Below are 21,336 nucleotides of genomic sequence, written 5' to 3'. Positions count from 1 at the left end.
ACGCATTTAATTTATGTAATGCACTTGTGTTTGAATATTAATTAAAATATGCAAATGTTTTAGATTCATCAATTTTGTTGTCTTCTATCTCTGATTTAATCTCCATGTTTTGAGGAAGGTTAGCTTTCCCCTGTTATTCTAAGTCAGCGGTCAACTTTGGAGTCCCAAGCCTTTTTTGTTGCTTAACAAGGGTTCTGCCCTTTATGTGAGGGTTTGCTTGTGACTCATTTCTTTCCCTCAACCTCCCTGTGTTCTGTTGTGTTGCCAATCTCACTAGCACCAGATGAAAAACGTCTTCCTGAAGACTTCAAACCTAGGCCCTCATGATCTCCCACAACAACGGGTGAGCACCCTCCTCACCAGCATTACAGCAACACATCTGGCCTCACTTATGGCCGCACAATATGCGATAAAATGACTCATAATGGGAAACAAGAAATGTGACATTCTAGTGGCAATCGGAACCCATCAACTCTCTTGTAGGAACTCGACACATTAATCTTAAGTAAAGAACTCAATACCACCTGGGCTCCTTTGCGTTCCCACATCACATCCCACCCCATGGCCATAAAATCTAATGGAACATACTATAACACCCTTCCTTATTTTATGTTAGCCTCAATCAAATGTACAGTACTCTATTGGTGTCTATGTGATATTTCTGCACATTGAAGGCCAATTTTCTTAGGACAATTTTGTGCAGCCTTCAATGTGAGGAAATATGACACTTCCATCATGTGCGTCGCAGGGCAATCTTCGAGCGATCTTCGAGCAGTGTTTCTAAATCTATTCTTTCCCATTTAAAATAAAACAAGAATTTCACCTGATACAGGTATCTCGCTAGATTTATATACATAACTCCAAATACAAAATGGAGATAGTGACTCCCACAAGTTGAACTATTTAAATATGTCCTTAAGCAAGTCATCATAATTCATAGAAAAGAAACAGCTAGTGTTGCTAGTGATGGATAAACCCATGAATACAGTTGTATTTTTCTTTATTTATTTATTTATTTGTACCACGCCATAGCCCGCAGTCTTCAGGGCACACATTGACACAAGGACATTTCTGTTCAGACGGGACACATCCCAATGTAGAGGCAATTGGACTAATTTACCTATTCAAGGAGTAGGGTTTTAAGGCGTTTCCTGAATAAAAGAGGCCTCTGTTCCATGACTAGATCTGCTGGGAGAGCATTCCATGTCTGAGGCGCTTGGAATGGGAACGATCTTCCCTTGCTCCTTGCTCTCTCGACCAGGGGAACTGAGAGCAGGTCAGCTGTGCTAGAGCGTAGCGCTCTACCTGGCTTGTGTAAAGCCAATTGTTGTTTCATGTAGTGGGGAGCTTCTCCATAAAGACATTTATGGGTTAAAGAAAGTGTTTTAAGGCGTACCCTCACCGCCACTGGTAGCCAGGGGAGACCCTTCCGGGCATTGGATATGACCCGGACTGCATCATTTTGGATTACTTGTAATTTTTGTAAACTTTCTTTGCTTGCTCCACTGAGCCAGGCATTACACTAATCCAATCAAGGAATTCTGATTGCTCTAACTAGTGTTTCACAGTTCTTATGAGAAACCAGTGGTTTGACCTGGGGAAGTACTTTTAGGAGATAGTGGGAATTTTTGCCAATACCATTAACATGAGCATCTGCACTAAGAGAAGCGTCCATGTAGACCCCTATGGTCTTTACTTTGTCCGCTATTGGGATGCACAACCCTTCCACATTGAACTCTGAGTATTCATGACTCAGTTTAGCCCTTGCCTGTTTTGAGCGAAAGACCATAAGCTCTGTTTTTGAGCTATTGAAACACATCCAGTTATTAATCATCCAGTTGTTGAAGGATTCATAGATGGAGACTAAATTAGCTGAGTCTGTAGTATAAGTTCCACTCAGGTCCACCACTAACTGAAAGTCATCCACATAGTTTGATAAATGCAGTCCCACATATTTCAATTACTCACACAAGAGTTTCAGATAGATATTAAATAAGGCAGGTGATAGACATGCCCTTATGGAACCCCATAGTGTTTGGGATTTGTTTTGGAATTGGGATTACCCCAGCAGCTCTTGGAACTCCTGTCACTCATAAAGGAGCTTATCCACTCAATTGTATGCTCTGAGCAATTTCCTGTGCCCGCTAAGGTTTGTAGCAATTGTTTGTGGTCCAAAAAATCAAAAGCGGCCTAGAGACCTTACAGAATCAGCATCCCCACTTTGCTGTCATCCAGAGTTGCCAACATTTGTGTTTGCAAATCTAAAAGGGCGTTTTCGATCCCATGGTTACTCCTAACCCCGATTGTTTCATTTGAAAGGAGAGAGATGCTTCTAGGTGAGCCTTCAGGTGTGAGGCTGTGATTTTGTCTATGATCTTCAATAGAAAAGGCGTGTTTGTGATACAAACTAAATTAGCAATCTCCTTAGGGTACAGTCCAGGTTTTTTTTAGTGGTGGGGTCACTACCTCTTCCTTGATTGCAGTCAGGACCGTGACTGAGGGCAAAGGATGCATTTACAAATCTCTAAGGAGAAAACTAATGTTACTCAAGATCAGTTTCAATGGAATAACCTCACTGGGGCAGGAAGAAGGGAGCATGTTGTTTAATGTTTACTCCATCTCTTCGATAGAGATAGTCTTGAAAAAGAGCTGGGTGTTTTTAGCTTCGATCTTCAATTTTTTTCGGGCTCTAGGCTAGATGGGTACTCTACTGTGGTGGTTAGGCAGTTTGTGATTTTGTTTCTTGATGACAAGCCCTTTCCTGTGAAGGCTTATTGAACCCTGTCACAATCATCTTTCTCAGGTGAGAAAGTCAAGTAAGAGCATTATGTTTTTTCCACTTTCTGAACATTTCGAAGAGTTTTCTAGTGTTATTGCCTGCGTTTTCAATTTGTTCATTGAAAAAGTCTCTTTTTTGTCTCATAGATTTAGAGTTTGTAGTTTCTTTCAAGCAGTTTTCAGGTTTTCTTATTTTTCTCCCATACGCGTTTGTCCTGTCTTTTGGCCTTTTCGAGATTGGTCCATAGTAAACCAGTTCTGATGGTTCGGACGGTCACGAACGATCTTAGATTTAGTAGGGGCGACTCTGTCTAAAAATGTGGTAATGTGGTAATGTGTGAATTGCAAACTTCCGCCAATATACATGGAGGGTCCTGGTCTGAAGAGACATTCTTGATTGTTTGGAGGCAACTGTTTATCGTGTCTATTCTTAAGTTATTTACTTTATGGCTAGATACTCTTTTAGGGGATTTCAATTGAGTCCTGTTTTACTGGTAGATAAATGATAAACTCGATAAAGGTCTGGTCAGCACAAATATAAGGTTTGGTATTGATCCTCCCGATATTGATGTTTCGCGTTGTCACCCAATCCAGGATGTTGCCTTTAATGTGCGCGGGTTTTTGATTTTGTGTTTGGATGCCCATATTGTTCAGATTTTGTTCCAAGCTTAAGGGTTCCTTATCGTTACTATCGCCCATCCACCGGTTCAGATATCCCAGCATTATGGTTGCACAGTTGGGCCTGTTTAACGGTGCAAGGATGTGTATTAAGTCCTCATTAAAGGAGGGCATGTCTGTAGGTGGGCGATAGATTAGTATAATATCGATGCAATTGTTGTCATTTGGGGTCAGTCGAACTTTAATAATTGTGCATCCAACATATTAAATGCTTGCTTCAAATAGGCCAAGCTCTTTTTTGCCTAGTATTGCTACCCCCCACTCGCTGGGACTTCAGTCTATTCCTGCTGAAGAAATTGCTGAAGGAATTGTATTCAATGGGCCTAAATCGATATTAGGGCCATTAGAATCTTGTAGCCAGGTCTCCGTGATAGACATAATATCAACATCGTTGTCAGAAATATAGTTGTGTATTTCCAGGGCAAGTTCAGGAAGAGAGCGGGTGTTCAACCGAGATAGTTTCAAATGATGAGCCTTAATACGTGAGATTCTATCTTAGTATCAGAGGGGATCGCTGTAGTGACTGTGGTAACTTGATCAGCCCTGGGCGACAGGAATGGTGTGGTGGTGTCACGAGTTGTGCCTTCCCCAGTATCCTTGATGCATCAGGGGTTTGTGATTATCTCATCCCATTGCTGGTGCACGTTAGTGCTTTTGGTAGGAGGCATCCGTGATCCATTTGGCCCCAATCCTGTCCATTGAACCCTACTCTTGGCTGGGATATAGGTTTTCAATGAGTCCTGACACTTCTCAATCTTTTAGATTTTAATAAGGGTACTGTAGACCTAATCCCAATGCAAGCAATACACATGTGCAGCCATAATGAAGTGTCATTCACCTGGGCAATAGTTTAATAGTTTTATTGGCACCTCAATCCTTCTAGTCAAATCGCAAACCCATTAGCTTGTCTGAGTATCTTAAATGTGTGACCCCTCCACCACTGACTTAAAATATATAATAATCGAAAAAGGGGAAGTGCTGTCTAGTGCTGCAGGTTATTAGAAAGTATTGAGACAGAATGCTGTATTGATCTCACTTTCCTATTGAATCCCACCATCAGTCCACAGTAATTATTTCGGCCCACTGTTGTTTGAAATGATACTCACTCTATAAAGGTAACTGTTTAGACCAATTTGGTGTGAAGGTGGGGCATTGGCCATTGTTGTCGGAGAAGGCGCACTTGGGGAAAGAAAGCCCAGCTCAGTGTATAAAACTCTGGCTGTAGTGCGGAGTGCAGCGTGGTGCGGAAGCGGGACAGAAGTGGTCTGTGGTGGTACATCAGAGCTGGAGAAGTTTGAGGTGTGACACCCTTTTCTTCTTTCTTTTAATTCGACAAATCGCTAAGAGACGCAGTTACACGATGTTCATCATTACCTGAAATCTTGAAAGGTAAGAGGCAAATATACAGCTTATCTCATATACTTTTACCAGTCTGATTTTAGAACATTCAAGGACCAAACCCTTAATATGCCAGGAAAAACAGTAAATAGATCCAAAGCTTACCAGTTAAGAAAAGCAAAACTCTATGAAAAAAATGTAAACCCATTTAAGACCTGACCCCACCAACTCCATCGCCGTGGGAGCCTAAGAACCTGTGGAAGCAGAAGTGAGAGTTACCGCAATACAGTCCCGAGGGAAAATAACAGCTTTTTTGCCACCTGGAGGTGACAGTATAGCAGGAGGGCACTCAAATAAGTCCAGCAAAACAATGTCCAATTGCTCTAGGAGGTGGATCATTCGGGAAGTTCAAATCGGTCAATCCTTCATATTGACAATAATTCATTACTTGAACTCTGTTATTCACTCCAGGGCACTAGGACCAAACAGCAATTAATTGTCGAGTGAGATGCCCGCTTGGATTCTGTAGCCCATAGACCAGCCCCTCTGGTACGCCTAGCCTAGAAATGAGTAACTGTAACAAACTGTAAAAAACTCTCCCACTGGTGATTCTTTGAATGAACCACTAAACTCAACCATTGTATCAATATCTATCCAAAAGTCAAAAAAGCAAAAAAGGAGAGACTCCCGGCAGAGAAAAAGTTTGCAAAAAAACACTGGTATGCTCACGAGTTGGCTAGTGAAAGACGATGAAGAAGAATGTGTTAACGAGTCCGGGGAGGAACTAAATCCCCTATCTTATTATTGCCCTCCAAAAGCCACCACAAACACCACACCCACCTCTGAAGAGGGTGGAATAAATAAAGAAAAAACACACAACTCATGATGGGGCGACTATTCACAACTGACTGAAACAAACTAAGATGGTGCTAGAGGCAGCAAAATTAGACTCCAAAGTTTTCACGATTGCGGTTGAGCAGCGCGCTCATGAGCCGAGTAGCATAACTCGCTCAGCCTTGATAACATTGCTTGCCAAGATCCATGCCTTGATTATCCTCAATACAAGTGATTTCGTCTTTGTGGAACCACATGCAATGCTACCATTACCTCCATAATTCCACAAGCCTGGACAGACCACCACCTCCTATCATTTAACTTAGCTACTATAAAGCCCACTCCTAAAAATACACCTACTGCTCCACCCATTCTAACCAGGAATAAAAAGAATATCTCAGTGGATACACTGGTACCCCTTATTCTTCCTACCCTCAATTCTCTACCAGACAGTATGGATCCTAACATGCTAGTCAATGAATCTAATAAAATCATGACAGCTACACTTGATTCCATAGCCCCTCTCAAAATGAGACAAAGTAAACCCAAAGCCCACCTTAACACCTGGTTTACCCCACACTTGAAAACCTTACGCTTGGGGAAAAGAAGATGTGAGACTTCTTGGAGACTACTTGCCTCCATGGAAAACAGAACTAACCTCAACAACATATCATCGCTTTACAAAAAAGAAATTTGTCTGGCTAAATGAGAATCATACAATAACCGAATCTCACAAGCCAATTCCAGTATGAAGGAACTATTCGTAATTCTCAAAGAATTAGAAACACCTATCCCAGTCCAAGACACCTGCACAAAAGACAAAACTTGGTGCACTAATATTCAGCATGCCCTAGCTAGTAAAGTCACCACCCTTCAGGATAAAATTGCAAAAAAAAAGCCTCTCTATCCTCCTCGACCCCTCCTAATTCCACACCAGTACCCCTTCACAACCACTTAACCCACTTTAGCTTCTCTAAAATGTCCATTCTTGAGCCTGAAAAAGTTATATTGTCACTTAAACCATCGAATTCTCAGGGTGACCAATGCCCCTCCCAACTCATTAGGGATGCAGTGAGGGATCTGGAACCCTTCATATCGAAGCTCATCAATGCCTGCTTCACCTCGGGTTACATTCCAAGCAACCTTAAAAGTCATGGGTACTCCCACTCTTGAAAAAACAGACTCTAGACCCATCCATTCCTACCAACTACCGGCCTATTACCACAGTGCCATTTCTCCTCAAAATAATAGACAAGGTCACCTACTTACAAATTCAGAAATACCTGGAACATAACCACCTTCTCGGAGCTCGCCAATCAGGTTTCCGCCCACAACACGGAGCGGAAACTGCACTAATTCACCTTAAGATGCAATTTGATGAGCTTAGGGACAAGGGGAAATCAGTCCTACTTCTCCTCCTAGATCTCTCAGCTGCATTTGACCTTGTAGACCACAAGGTATTATGCAGCCACCGGAATTCAGCCGTGCACTTTTCCAAGGAAACCATAGTCTGGATTGAATAATTTCTAAGTAATAGGACTATGAGAGTATACTCACCCTCAGCAGCTGCAGACCCTATCCCCATAACTTGTGGAGTGCCCCAGGGAACCTGTGTTTCACCCAACCTGTGCAACATATTCACCAAGCCCCTTTTCGACGGTCTGGACCATCACGGTATCACCTACACCAACTATGCAGATGATACCCAGATTCTCCTACCACTTTCTGGTGATTACGATAAGAATTTGGCCTTGGTGAACAGGGTCTACCTCATCATCCAGGCATGGATGGCAGTACACGGTTTATGCCTGAATGATGACAAAACTGAACTCATCATCCTGGGCATCACCTCTAACCGCAAACAATTAGACCACCAATACTCCTCCTTTAAGATAGACGGAAATCTTATTAAAGTTGCCAAAGAAGTAGAAACTCATAGGCTTTTACCTTGACTCCACCCTATCATTTACTAAACAAGTAAACTCCATGGCATCCGCCACTGCATATACATGCAAACTTATCAGAGCAGGCAAAGCATTCCTATCTAAGATAGCTGCATTATCCTGGCTAGAGCCCTTATCTTGTTGAAATTGGACTACTGTAACTCTCTTTACATCGGCTCCAATAAACACATCATCAAAAGAATTCAAACACTACAAAATAATGCCCTCAGATCTGCCTTGGGTATTACAAGGAGAGAGCATATTTCTGAAATCAGAAAACAAAATAATTGGCTTTCCACAAGCAACAAAATTCGTCTCAAAACCACCTCGCTTACATCCAAATGTCTGAACAATGAGGCCCCTCTCTACTTCAGGGAGAGTTCTGTAGAAAATCCTCGACCAGGCCCACAAGAATAGCTAATTCCAACTGCCTCACTATCCCAAGATTCAAGCTAACCAAGGTTGGGGGTGCAGCTTTCCTATAAAAGCTGCTCAGCTTTGGAACTCCCTGCCACAATCCCTACGAGTGGATCAACCCTATATATACTTCAGACAAAACCTCATCATCTGGCTCAAAGCCCACGACCAGTAACGCCCTGCCACACTTTTTGTATTATACCTGATTCCCGAGTGCTACTAGATAACTACCTGCACAGCATCCTGCTTTTATATGACACCTCTGTGTTATTATGTAATTTTACCTCTAATTTGTCTGTAACTTTGTTGATTTTGTTCTGTGCTGCTATTTGTATTTATGCCTGTGTAACCCAAACCTTGAGTCTTCTTGCAACCTCTGCACCCTGATACCTCTGGGTCTGGCGCGCAATATAAATAAATAAATAAATAAATAAATAAACAAACAAACAAACAAACTAGATCAGGACAGAGGAAGTCTAACACATATGATTTGCTTCCTGACTGAAACAGCTGCCTTGATTTGTTCTTATCAGAACACTCTGTGGACACTAGGCTATGTATTGGATAGAAAAGTAATTAACTCCCCCGCACCCGTTTGCTGTGAGAAATCCAGTGAAGACCAGAACAGGGGGTCAAAGGTCAAGAAAAATAATGCCATCTCTCCCCAAACCACCTCTGAAAACATCTGAGGATGGGAATGGTTAAAGAGTTTCCTACCTATTCAGCATGTGGCTAATAATTGATCACTCAAGTTGGCCAGCTGGAACACAAGAGGACAAATGGCCTGGCAAATGTAGTCTTTAATAAAGACCCATGAGGGTGGGCAAGGTTATTGGAGAAAGTGTTTGATAAGTTGCGCATGGCGCATATCATCCCAAAAACATGGCAGCAGTCTATACTGATACCTGTTTATAAAATTATAGACTGCTGTCCATGCTAGATGTCACTGGGAAATTGTTTGCCACACTCTTGTTCAAAGAGTTAAAGGCTTAGGCCGAGAGAAACAATCTTCTGCACCCCTTTCAAACAGGTTTTCGTCCGAGTTCATCAACAGTCCACAATATAAGACTACTAGATAGACTGATTCATAAGGCAAGACAAAGAGATGGACATGTGCTCTATGTAGCTTACGTAGATTTCAGGGCAGCCTTTGACCTAGTTAATCAGGCAATTATGTTGCATAATATGGAGGTCCTGTGCTGTCCAAGATGGCTAATCAGCATAAATTGCATAGAGATACAAGTGCCAGTAAGCGCTTTGATAACTATAGTCAGGTAACAGCTCCAATGTTGGTCAACAGGGGAGTCAAGTAAGGATGCATGCTTCTTCCTCTGTAGTTTCATCTGTACCTGGTGGACCTGCCACAACGGTTGCTAGATAGGGACAACTGCTCTCCCAAGATCTGTAACATGAGAGTCGTCAGCATGCTGTATGCTGACGACCTCATGATTTTTGATCATACATATTCTGGGATGAAGTCTATGCTTGAGGAACTGCAGGTTTATGCCATGGAGAATGACCTAATAATCAACATGTACAAGACAAAAACCATGTTGATTATGTGGGAAATTACCCGGAATTAGGACTTGAACTGAGTACTTCGGCGGATTATACTGCCATAACTGAAGCAAAGACCAGAAATGCTAGACAGCTTACGCATCTATTACACAAACGTGCAGTACAGACAGCAGGTTATTTATTAGAGGGGTGTGGGGTGCATTTAAAGGCCCCAAGCAGAAGTACCTTTCACTTAAACAGCTGCATTTAAACACTGCAACCAAAAACGGCCTGGCTTTTTCATATGAGTGGCAAGAATTTTAACAATGCAACAAAAACAGCCTGGCTTTTGCTTTTATTTCACATGAGTAGCAAGAATGTAAACACTGCAGCAAAAACGGCCTGGATTTTTCTCTTTGTTTATGTCAAATTAAAGAACCATGTGGAAAGGGGTTACCCATCATTATCAATGGATCAGCAGCAATGTAAATTCACCCAATAATGAGAAATTAAAGAATCCTGTGACCTGCAAGACAGGATTTTAAACATTAAAAGCAAAAGCAGCCTACATGTGCGTTGCAAATAAACCCGGCTTTAAAAAGCCACAATGGAAAAAGATATCATTGCTCACACAGAAAATGTCAGGGAAACATGACCAAAACAAATGTATATTAGGTTTCACCCACAAAACTCTTGTAACCTGTGTAGAGACATTTCTTCAGGAAAAACCGGTTCTGGCTGAGGCAGGAACTTCACAATGAAAGCCCTACATTCAACTGGATATCACACCTCTCCTCTAAACAATCCCGCAATAAAATGTGATGCTGCTCAGGGCGTCAAAATTCCCTATTCTGCAGACATGATGGCAGAAGCCCAGAGATTTCAAAGAAGACAAAATGTGGCTGAAGCATGACAAGAAGGTGTGAGTCATTGAAGCACCCACTTTAAAGAGCAAACTGCTAATTTCAAAGGGACTTATAAAAAATCTCTGGTCAGAGGCGAGCCAAGGAGGACATATGGCTGTGGGGGATGAAGCAGCCCTCCCATATGTTGAACAAGACACTCCTAGTTAATATTAAAAGACAATTTCGTTTTAGGCATTTTGTGCAGCCATCAGACAAAGGACTGATTTCCAGTTTATGCCATTTTTCATGTCATTTCCAGGCGGTTTTATGGATATACATTGCATTTACTTGGGACTTTGGGAACTGTGATGGACAGTTAGATTAGGTTTCTGGCTGATCTGAACATGTGACAATTATGAGATTTGATGAAAAGGTGGAAATCTAAATTAGAAATATGTTTGATGATGTACATATTCATAACTGTTGTACATTTTATGAAAATGACACAAATGTGCCACACTGCCATGTTACATTGTACGGATTTGGCAATTGGCTTATCTAATTCCCCGTGATTAATGAAAACCGAATATATGTTCCATATGGCAGTGGTTGGTACAATTACAAAGTTATGATATACAATTAGTTTTTGCCAAAAAGTGGTAAGGGGAACAAAAGGGGCATGACAAATGGAAAAGACAGATGATGCTCTCCTCCCTTGAACCAATCCCAACTGGGGGCGGAGAGAGGGATGGTAACTGTCCAATCCTAGCGGCAGAGATAATTACAGGGTACTCCCACTAGAGTGTAAAGTTAGTGATGTAATTTCTGCTATATAAGGGGGACTGTACTAGAACTCAGGACACATACACACACAAAAAACTGGGGAGACAGGAGAAGGAGGACGGAGAGAAGGCTGCTGAACCTTACCATCCTAGAGAGTGCAGTGACCAGATCCCTTGCCCTATCTGTCCAGAGTGTCCTGAGATCCATCTGGCTTTCATGAAACCTAAACCAAAGCTTGCTATGTAAGTAGCATATAACCCCAGCCCTAAATTGCATGAGCCCTTCATTTTTGTAGCAGTGCATCCAATATTCTCCACTGAAAACCCCAACTGACCGTGTAATTTAGTCATCTCCCCAGAGAAGAATCTCTTGTGTGCCTGTGTAAATTAGCATATCTCCTTGAAAAACCTCTCAGTTGTCTGTCTCAATCCTTAGTATTTTTTCAAGTAAATCAATTAGTTTCTACATTGAAATTCATGGTTCAAGATTGTTGCAATTAGAAATCAACGATCTTTTTCTTGGTGATTTTATTTAATTGTTATAGTAATTAAAGTGTGTCCTCAAAATAATTATTCTCCTTGTAACTAAAAACTGAATTTTTCAGTGTATTGTGTGCATTATCAAACAAATTCCTATTTGCATCTCTCAGTTTAAACCCCAACTGGTTTCATTAGTTTGAGCAATCCCTTTGCCTAGAGGTCTACCTGTTATGTGCCTCTGTCCTTGTCACTGAAAACTAATTTTCCTATTGTAAATTACCCCTTTCCCAGAACCCTCTCTGTCATTTTAAGCATCAGGGTAAACAAATTTCCACTGGCCACTGTATTTTCCCTTTGCATTTGCTATCTCCCAAAAAACTATGTTCCTACTTTATTTCTTTTGCCCTGGTGTGCTGATTAGTATTCTCTAAAACTTTGCCTATCTCCTAAGTGAAAGCAATACGAATTTTCTTCTATTCTGTCCCCTAGCAGTTGTGAGAAATAATAAAAATCCCAGTCTTCCATTTTGCTCCAAAACGGTTTTGCCTTTCTTTGCTGGTTTCCCATCTTGTGGTGGTGGGCTTTACCCCAAAAACGATTTTCCCTCTATATTCCTACTCCTTGCCACTGCCTTCCATTCAAAAGAATCCAGTCCAAATTGATGTTTGGGTGTGTGTGTTGCAGGGGGACTTCGTAACTGTAGGTGATATAACTCTGTCATTAAAACAAAAGCGAGTGTAACAATCTATTTCAACCTGATTGTATTTTCCTGTTTGTCATTATGACAAAAGCAAGTGCAACAGCCCATTTCCACTTGGTCGCTCTAGATAGGATATTTCATTTGTGCTGCCAAAATGTTGGTGGCTGTTGTATTTTGATTATCCTCATTTACATTGAATAATAAATTAATGACATATCTCATTCATACACATAGGCCTGGTTCCTAGTCCATTGTGACATGGGGTGTTTGTGGAGGTTTATAGGATATGATAGGTTATTTAAAACGTGCCTAATACCCAGAGGTGTCTAAGCGCGGACCCGGGGATAGAACCTGTGTGGCTCCATGTCGTCTTGCTTCCAAGGCGAGCAAGTTGTCGCTGTGCTATCCTCCCGAGACAATGGGTGCGAGACGGGTTGGAGGCCTACTCAAAAGAGTGTGCCGTGAAATAAACTGTGACAGGGGATACTCTAATTAAATAAACAATGTTGTTGCCCGCCATACTTTATGGGCTTGAGGCCGATATAATGAAAGATGTTGCTTGGCTAAACCTTCTAAAGGGTTATTTCTGGCGCAAAATACTAAACCTAGGCCCTTCCACTCAGATAGAATTCCTTCGATTTGAGCTAGGATTGGTCTCACTAGGTGGGCAGGTCTTGAGAAAGCGTGTGGACATTTTCAAACAACCGAAAGCTGCTCCAGTGTGCCCTCTATTGAATGAGTTGGGCGTAAATTGTGGTAGAGAACTTGCAAATAGAGGCAGCAGTTTTGAAGACCTGAATATGACAACTTTGAAATATATAAACGTGAAGCTGTGTTTTGACACTGAAAGTAGATATGATCTGCTAAAGGAGTCTTCCAAGAGAAAGTTTGATCTCTGGGACTGGAACACCAACTAGATCCACATATCCAAGTTAAAGAACTATAAATGCGTGACAAATGTGGCACATGCCTATTTGCGGCCAGAGCCTTACGCCCTCCAAAGTCAGAATCCAGCCATATGAATGCTGATCACGCAACTGCGTATAAACCAGCTGCCTCTCCTTACAGTCTTTGTACCCGAACTGATGCTGGCCCCAGAGATGAGATATTGTCGAATCTGTAAAATTGTATTGTATTGTATTTTGCATTTATATAGCGCCTTATATACCATTGGTATGGTTTGAAGGCGCTGGTAGGTTGAACGCCCTTGGGAACCGAGGTTCGAGTCAGTAGAGAGGGTGAAGAGAGACAAAAGGTGCGTGTGCGCACAGAGTATGTGTGCAGCTGGTGCGGGGTTATTGTGGTAGCTGCTTCTTAGCGGTAGGTGTGGTGGTTGAGAGGTCAGGAGAATGTGTACGCTCTGGCAGAATTAATCCAGCTCGAGAGTGGCTGCGTTAGGCCTGAGGAGAAACGCCTGGCTGGGGGTGTTAAACCAGCGGTGGTTACTTAGAGTGATGGGGAGTGAGCGGGAGATGTTGATATGAGAACAGTTATACCGAATGGTGTTATAGTATCCCTGTGTTCTATTTGAGTGATGGTGTAAAGAGGAGAGTAGGCGTGAGGTGTGGTATGATATCTGTTCATTCGAATGTTCCCGCATATCAATGCATATTATGTACGTTCCTCACACTCAGCTATTCCCTACACTCAGCCAATTCCTACATTCAGCCATTCCCCACACTCAGCCATTCCCACATACTCAGCTATTGCCCACACTCAGCTATTCCCCACACTCAGCCATTCCCACATACTCAGCCATTCCCACATACTCAGCCATTCCCACATACTCAGCCATTCCCACATACTCAGCCATTCCCACATACTCAGCCATTCCCATATACTCAGCCATTCCCCACACTCAGCCATTCCCCCCACTCAGCCATTCCCCCCACTCAGCCATTCCCCCCACTCAGCCATTCACCCCACTCAGCCATTCACCCCACTCAGCCATTCCCCACATTCAGCCATTCCCCACACCCAGCCATTCCCCACACTCAGCCATTCCCCACACTCAGCCATTCCCCACACTCAGCCATTCCCCACACTCAGTCATTCCCCACACTCAGCCATTCCTCACACTCAGTCATTCCCCACACTCAGTCATTCCCCACACTCAGCCATTCCCCACACTCAGCCATTCCCCACACTCAGCCATTCCCCACACTCAGCCATTCCCCACACTCAGCCATTCCCCACACTCAGCCAGTTCCCCACACTCAGCCGTTCCCCCACACTCGGCCATTCCCCCACACTCGGCCATTCCCCCACACTTAGCCATTCCCCACACTCAGCCATTCCCCCACACTCAGCCATTTCCCCCACACTCAGCCATTCTCCACACTCAGCCATTCTCCACACACAGCCATTCTCCACACTCAGCCATTCCCACACTCAGCCATTCCTCATATTCAGTCATTCCTCACACTCAGCCATTCCCCACACTTAGCCATTCCCCACACTCAGCCATTCCCCACACTCAGCCATTCCCCACACTCAGCCATTCCTCACACTCAGCCATTCCCTACATTCAGCCATTTCCTACATTCAGCCATTCCCCACACTCAGCCATTCCCCACACTCAGCCATTCCCCACACTCAGCCATACCCCACACTCAGCCATACCCCACACTCAGCCATTCCCCACACTCAGCCATTCCCCACACTCAGCCATTCCCCACACTCGGCTATTCCTCACACTCGGCCATTCCCTACACTCGGCCATTCCCCACACTCAGCTATTCCCCACACTCAGCCATTCCTCACACTCAGCCATTCCCCACACTCAGCCATTCCCCACACTCAGCCATTCCCCACACTCAGCCATTCCTCACATTCAGCCATTCCCCACATTCAGCCATTCCCCACACTCATCCATTCCCCACACTCAGCCATTCCCCACACTCAGCCATTCCTCACACTCAACCATTCCCACACTCAGCCATTCCCCACACTCAGCCATTCCCCACACTCAGCCATTCCCCACACTCAGTCATTCCCCACACTCAGCCATTCCCCACACTCAGCCATTCCCCACACTCAGCCATTCCCCACACTCATCCAGTGCCCCACACTGAGCCATTCCCCCACACTGAGCCATTCCCCCACACTCAGCCATTCCCCCACACTGAGCCATTCCCCACACTCAGCCATTTCCCCACACTCAGCCATTTCCCCACACTCAGCCATTTCCCCACATTCAGCCATTCCCCCACACTCAGCTATTCCCCCACACTCAGCCATTCTCCACACTCAGCCATTCCCACACTCAGCCATTCCTCATATTCAGTCATTCCCCACACTCAGTCATTCCCCACACTCAGCCATTCCCCACACTCAGCCATTCCCCACACTCAGCCATTCCCCACACTCAGCCATTCCCCACACTCAGCCATTCCCCACACTCGGCCATTCCCCACACTCAGCCATTCCCCACACTTAGCCATTCCCCACACTCAGCCATTCCCCACACTTAGCCATTCCCCACACTCAGCCATTCCCCACACTCAGCCATACCCCACACTCAGCCATTCCCCACACTCAGCCATTCCCCACACTCAGCCATTCCCCACACTCAGCTATTCCTCACACTCGGCCATTCCCTACACTCGGCCATTCCTCACACTCAACCATTCCCACACTCAGCCATTCCCCACACTCAGCCATTCCCCACACTCAGCCATTCCCCACACTCAACCATTCCCCACACTCAACCATTCCCCACACTCAGCCATTCCCCACACTCAGCCATTCCCCACACTCAGCCATTCCCCACACCCTGCCATTCCCCACACTCAGCCATTCCCCACACTCAGCCATTTTCCATACTCAGCCATTTCTCAAACTCAGCCATTCCCCACACTCAGCCATTCCCCACACTCGGCCATTCCCCACACTCGGCCATTCCCCACACTCGGCCATTCCCCATACTCGGCCATTCCCCATACTCGGCCATTCCCCATACTCAGCCATTCCCCACACTCGGCCATTCCCCACACTCAGCCATTCCCCACACTCAGCCATTCCCCACACTCAGCCATTTCCCACACTCAGCCATCCGCTCTCCAGACCCATACGCTCTCCAGACCCATCCGCTTTCCAGACTCATCCGCTACTCACACTCATACACTCCCCACACTCATATGTTCCATACATTCATACGCTCCCCACACTCAGTCTCTCCCCCCATTCGGTTGTTCCCCACATTTCTCCGCTCAATATGTGCCTCTGTTCTCAGCGCTCTTTCGTTCTGTATGATCTTGCGCTCTGCACATTCTCCAGGCTCATTTAAGGGCGGTTCCACGGATTCCTAGGGAGTGGAGGCGGTCAAGGAGTATTGAGTGATTGATCGTGTCAAAGGCGGCTGATAGGTCGAGAAGGATTAGTGCGGCGCATCCTGCAGAGTCAGCAGTCATTTTTAGGTCATCCCAGATCGAGGTTAGGGTGGTTTCAGTTCCATGGCAAGATCTGAATCCTGATTGGGCGGGGTCTAGGAGATTGTTGGCTTCAATAAAGGCGTTTAGTTGGGAGTAGGCTGTTCGGTCAATGAGTTTGGCAAGGAACCTGGTGTTAGAGATCGGGCAGTAGTTTTTTGGTTCGAGAGGGTCGAGTGAGGGTTTTTTAATCAGAGGTTTGACGTACACTAATTTGAATGCATCTGGAAAGATACCGGAGGAAAGGGAGGCGTTTATGATAGATCTTGCGTGTTCTCCTGCGCAGGTGGAGGCAAAGATTTCTTTAAGGGTTGTGGCTGGGCAAAGGTCTAGTGGTGATCCAGATGGCTTGCGGTCGGATAGGAGTTTGAGAAATTGTTCTGGTTATATTGGACTGAAGGATTCGAAAGTTGGTTGCGTAGTGGTCGTAGTAGGGGGGCTGGCTGGTACGGGCTGAGGATTGCCTGGTGGTTGTAAGAGAGCCTGTTTGGTGGTCAGAGATTTTGTCCTTTCAATGGCCGTGGAGTAGAAATGGAGGGAGAGTGAGTCACATAGTGATTGTGACGCGGTCGGGATGGTTGTGTTACATGCCGGTTTGGTGAATTCGGAGATAATTTTGTGAAGTTCTTTGCATGGGTTTTTGCAGTTTAGGATTCGTGAGTTGTAGTGGGCTTTTTTTGCTTTCCGGATTTCGGCTTTGTACTGGTACAGGTGTTGTGCCAAGGTGGTCCTGCTGTCTTGGGTTTTCTCTTTATGCCATTTGCGTTCTAGGTGTTTGTAATGTCGTTTAGTGTTTTTTAGCTCAGGAGTAAACCATCTGGGGAAAAGGCCAAGTCGGGTTGATGGTTTGCACGAGGGGGTCAGGCGCATCAGGGATGAGTTGAGCCATGAATCAAAGGCCTCAGGGGTTAGTTGATTGTTGAGATGGCAGGTAGGTTGTGGGGACTGGAGGAGTGCCTCGGCTAGGTCCGGGGTGACTATTAGTTTCTTCCAGCTTTTGCGAATGTTCGGAGGTTCAGATACGAGTATGGGAAGGGGTTCAGGTGAGTGGATGGCGAACGAGAGAATGAAGTGGTCGGACCAGATGATAGGTGTAGGCGGCCTTAGATGAATCAGGGTGTTGGAGCTGAAGATGGCATCAAGAGTGTGTCCTTTATAATGAGTTGGGCCGTTTATGTGGGGTTGGAGATTAATTGCATCTAAACCGTCAATCAGGGAGTATGTCATGGGGTTGGTGGGGATGACGAGCCATATGTTGAAGTCTCCAAGAAGGGTGAGGTTGGGATGGTTTAGTTGGAGGGTGGAGATGGAGTCGCAAAGGTTGTTTGCGAAGTGTCTATCATAGCCAGGGGGCCTGTAGATTATTAGGAAGCTGTACGAGAGTGAAAGGGAGAGGGATAGTTTAACAAGGAGCGATTCGCAGGATGGAATGGAGGGTTGGTTGTCGATGATTGAGGCGCGGAAGAGGGATTTGAAGACGAATGCTATCCCTCCTCCCCTGGACGTGCGGTTCAGTGGGATGAGGGAGTAGTCCGGAGGAAAAGCTTCATTAGCGATTGGGCCGAAGTCATCAGAGAACCAGGTTTCGGTGATGAAAACTAGGTCTGGTGTGGCAGAGGAGAGGAGGTCAAAGATGGAATGTCTGTTTTTTGCTACCGATCGGGCGTTAAATAGGATGCAGTTCACATCGGCAGCTAAGGATGGTCTCGGTGCTGGAGCGGGACGGGGCGGTGGTGGGGGGTGTGGACGGAAAGGGGTAGGGTGGGTGGTGATAGATGGGAATAGTGGGCGAGCAGTGAGATTGGCAGGGTTCGGGAGGGGGTGGGAGGCAGTGTGTGATAGGATGGTCGGGTTTTGATTGGGGGGTTTGAAAGAGGGATGTTGGCGGTTAGGAGTTTCAGTTGGAGTTGATGAGAAATCGAGGGAGAGGGGTTTCAGGTAGGGAGAAGCGACGGGGGAAGGAGGGGATTGCGGGATAGAGGTGATGGGTCGAGCCAGGGGAGGCGAGGAGTGCTGGGAGGTTGAGGGGGACCAAGAACGTTTCCTCTTTATTTTCTTTGTTGCGACTGGTGTGTGGGAGAGAGTAGGGGGGTCGGAGGGTGAGCAGGAGGCAGCTTCGGTTCTTGCTAGGGCTAGCCGTGCAGTTTTTAGGGAGGGGAAACGGTGTGGTCGGGGGGGGAGGGTGGCAGGGGTATGAGGGGAGGGCGGAAGGTTGGTGATGGCAGGGGTATGAGGGGAGGGCGGGAGGTGGGTGATTGCAGGGTGGGGTGTGCTAGGTATGGTAGTGATGGGAGCGGGTATGGGGAGTGCTGGTGGGTCGGGAGTGGGGTTCAGGGGAAGAGTGGTTTTAGGGTGGGTGGTTCGCCATCGTGCTCCCCTGGCTTGGTGTTTGGAGAGGGGAAAGGCAGGGAGAGAGGGAGAGGGTGCAGGGGTTTCGGGGGGGCAGGATGGGAAGGAAGACTGATCGGAGGAAGGGGGTGGTCCATGGGAGATGTTTCTGACTGATTCTGGTGGAGTGGGTGCACTCATGATTGGTGTAAGCTTAAAGGATGGTTTAGGAGGGTTTTCTGATTGTAGTTCTAAGATCGGTGATGACACGCTTTTAGGTACGCTTCAAGGTTCAACTGCTCGAAGATGGTATTAGGTTTACTTGGTGCTTTTCTAGTTACAGTTGTAGATAGTGATTGTTTTAGTTTATTGGGTACACTTCTAAGATTGTTTGTCCTCAGGAGGATATTCGGTCAGCCTCTAGATTCTATTTGCTTAGAGGGGGAGTCAGATTATTAGTCACAGTTTTAGATTCAATAATATACAGTGGTACTGTTGGTTATACTGAATAGGATTGGGTAGGGCACGGTGGTGGTGGACTTTTCCAATTCGCCTTTATACAGGGACGGTGTTGTGTGGATTTAAATCAACTTTGTAGTCATCATTTAGATTCTACATTGCGCAGTTATACTGTTAGTTATTTCTAAGTTAGAGTTGCGTAGACAGGTTGTTGGGCGCACTTCTAGATTCGCAATTTAGCTTGTTGGGTATACTTCTAGAATGCAGCTTCTAAGTGCGTTTCTGGATTCAACTTTTCTGAGGGGCTATTGGGCACACTTCTAGGTGCTTTCCTCAGAGAGGCTGTTGGGCGCAACTTCAGAGAGCGATTGGGACACAACTAATGCAGTACTGTTGGTTATACTGAATAGGATTGGGTAGGGCACGGTGGTGGTGGAGTTTTTCCAATTCGCCTTTATACAGGGACGGTGTTGTGTGGATCTAAATCAATTTTGTAGTCACCATTTAGCTTCTACATTGCGTTGACTTAGTTGTGTTGCGTTGACTTAGACAGGTTGTTGGGCGCACTTCTAGATTCGCAATTTAGCTTGTTGGGTACACTTCTAGATGCAGCTTCTAGATTCAACTTTTCTGAGGGGCTATTGGGCACACTTCTAGGTGCTTTCCTCAGAGAGGCTATTGGGCACAACTTCAGAGAGCGATTGGGACACAACTAATGCAATTGGGAACAGTTCTAAATGCAACTTTCTTCAGAGAGGCTATTGGACGCAGCGCCTAAATGCAATTGGGAACACTACTAAATGCAATTGGGAACACTTCAAATGCAATTGGGAACACTTCAAATGCAATTGGGAACACTTCAAATGCAGTTGGGAACACTTCTAGGTGCAGTTGGGAACACTTCAAAATGCAATTGGGAGCACTTCAAATGCAACTTTCCTCAGAGGGGCTATTGGCCGCACTTCAGAATGCGATTGGTATCACTGCTAAATGCAGTTGGGAGCACCGCTAGTGTGATTGGGAACACTTCTAAATGCAACTTTCCTCGGAGGGGCTATTGGGCGCAACTTCAGAATGCGATTGGTATCACTGCTAAATGCAGTTGGGAGCACTACTTAAATGTAAACGGGAATACTTCTAGATGCAACTTTCTTCAGAGAGGCTATTTGGCGCAGCTTCAGAATCCAATTGGGAACACTTCTAGATGCAGTTGAGAACTCTTCTAAATGCGGCTTTCCTCAAAGAGGCTATTGGGTGCAACTTCTAAATGCAATTGGGAACACTAGTAAAAGCAATTGGGAACACTTCTAAATGCAGTTGAGAACACTTCTAAATGCAACTTTCCTCAGAGAGACAATTGGGCGCAACACCTAAATGCATTAACACCTAAATGCATTAAAATAGCACACATTCTGGAAACTGCTAAACACCTGTTCATAGAATGTGTGAAACTAGCACCCTTATACATGTGTAGCTTTGAAGGCCTAGTAAGTAATTATGATTCGATCAAATCCAATGATTTTTGGAATTACTGTTTTAACACGGGATCAGCGTTCGTACATATTGCACTTTACTACCTATGGTTACAAATAAAGATTTTCCATAATAACTTACTAGAAAGTCTTAATTCTTTTAAAGACACAGAGGCGAACATTATGCTTCTCTTCCTTTATTATCACAAAAAAGGGAAAAACAAGATAGACAGCAAGATATTTTTGCGAACCTCATATAAAAGCATGTTCGTAATGAAGGTGCGAGAAACATATTATAAACAAACATTAAAACAATATTAAATGAAATCCAAGTCCATAATATTTCCTTAGTTGA

The sequence above is a fragment of the Ambystoma mexicanum genome, chromosome 5q (genome assembly GCF_040938575.1).
Source record: "Ambystoma mexicanum isolate Mex_15411 chromosome 5q, UKY_AmexF1_1, whole genome shotgun sequence".
NCBI classification, from domain to species: Eukaryota; Metazoa; Chordata; class Amphibia; order Caudata; family Ambystomatidae; genus Ambystoma; species Ambystoma mexicanum.
This window is presented reverse-complemented; position numbering follows the sequence as displayed.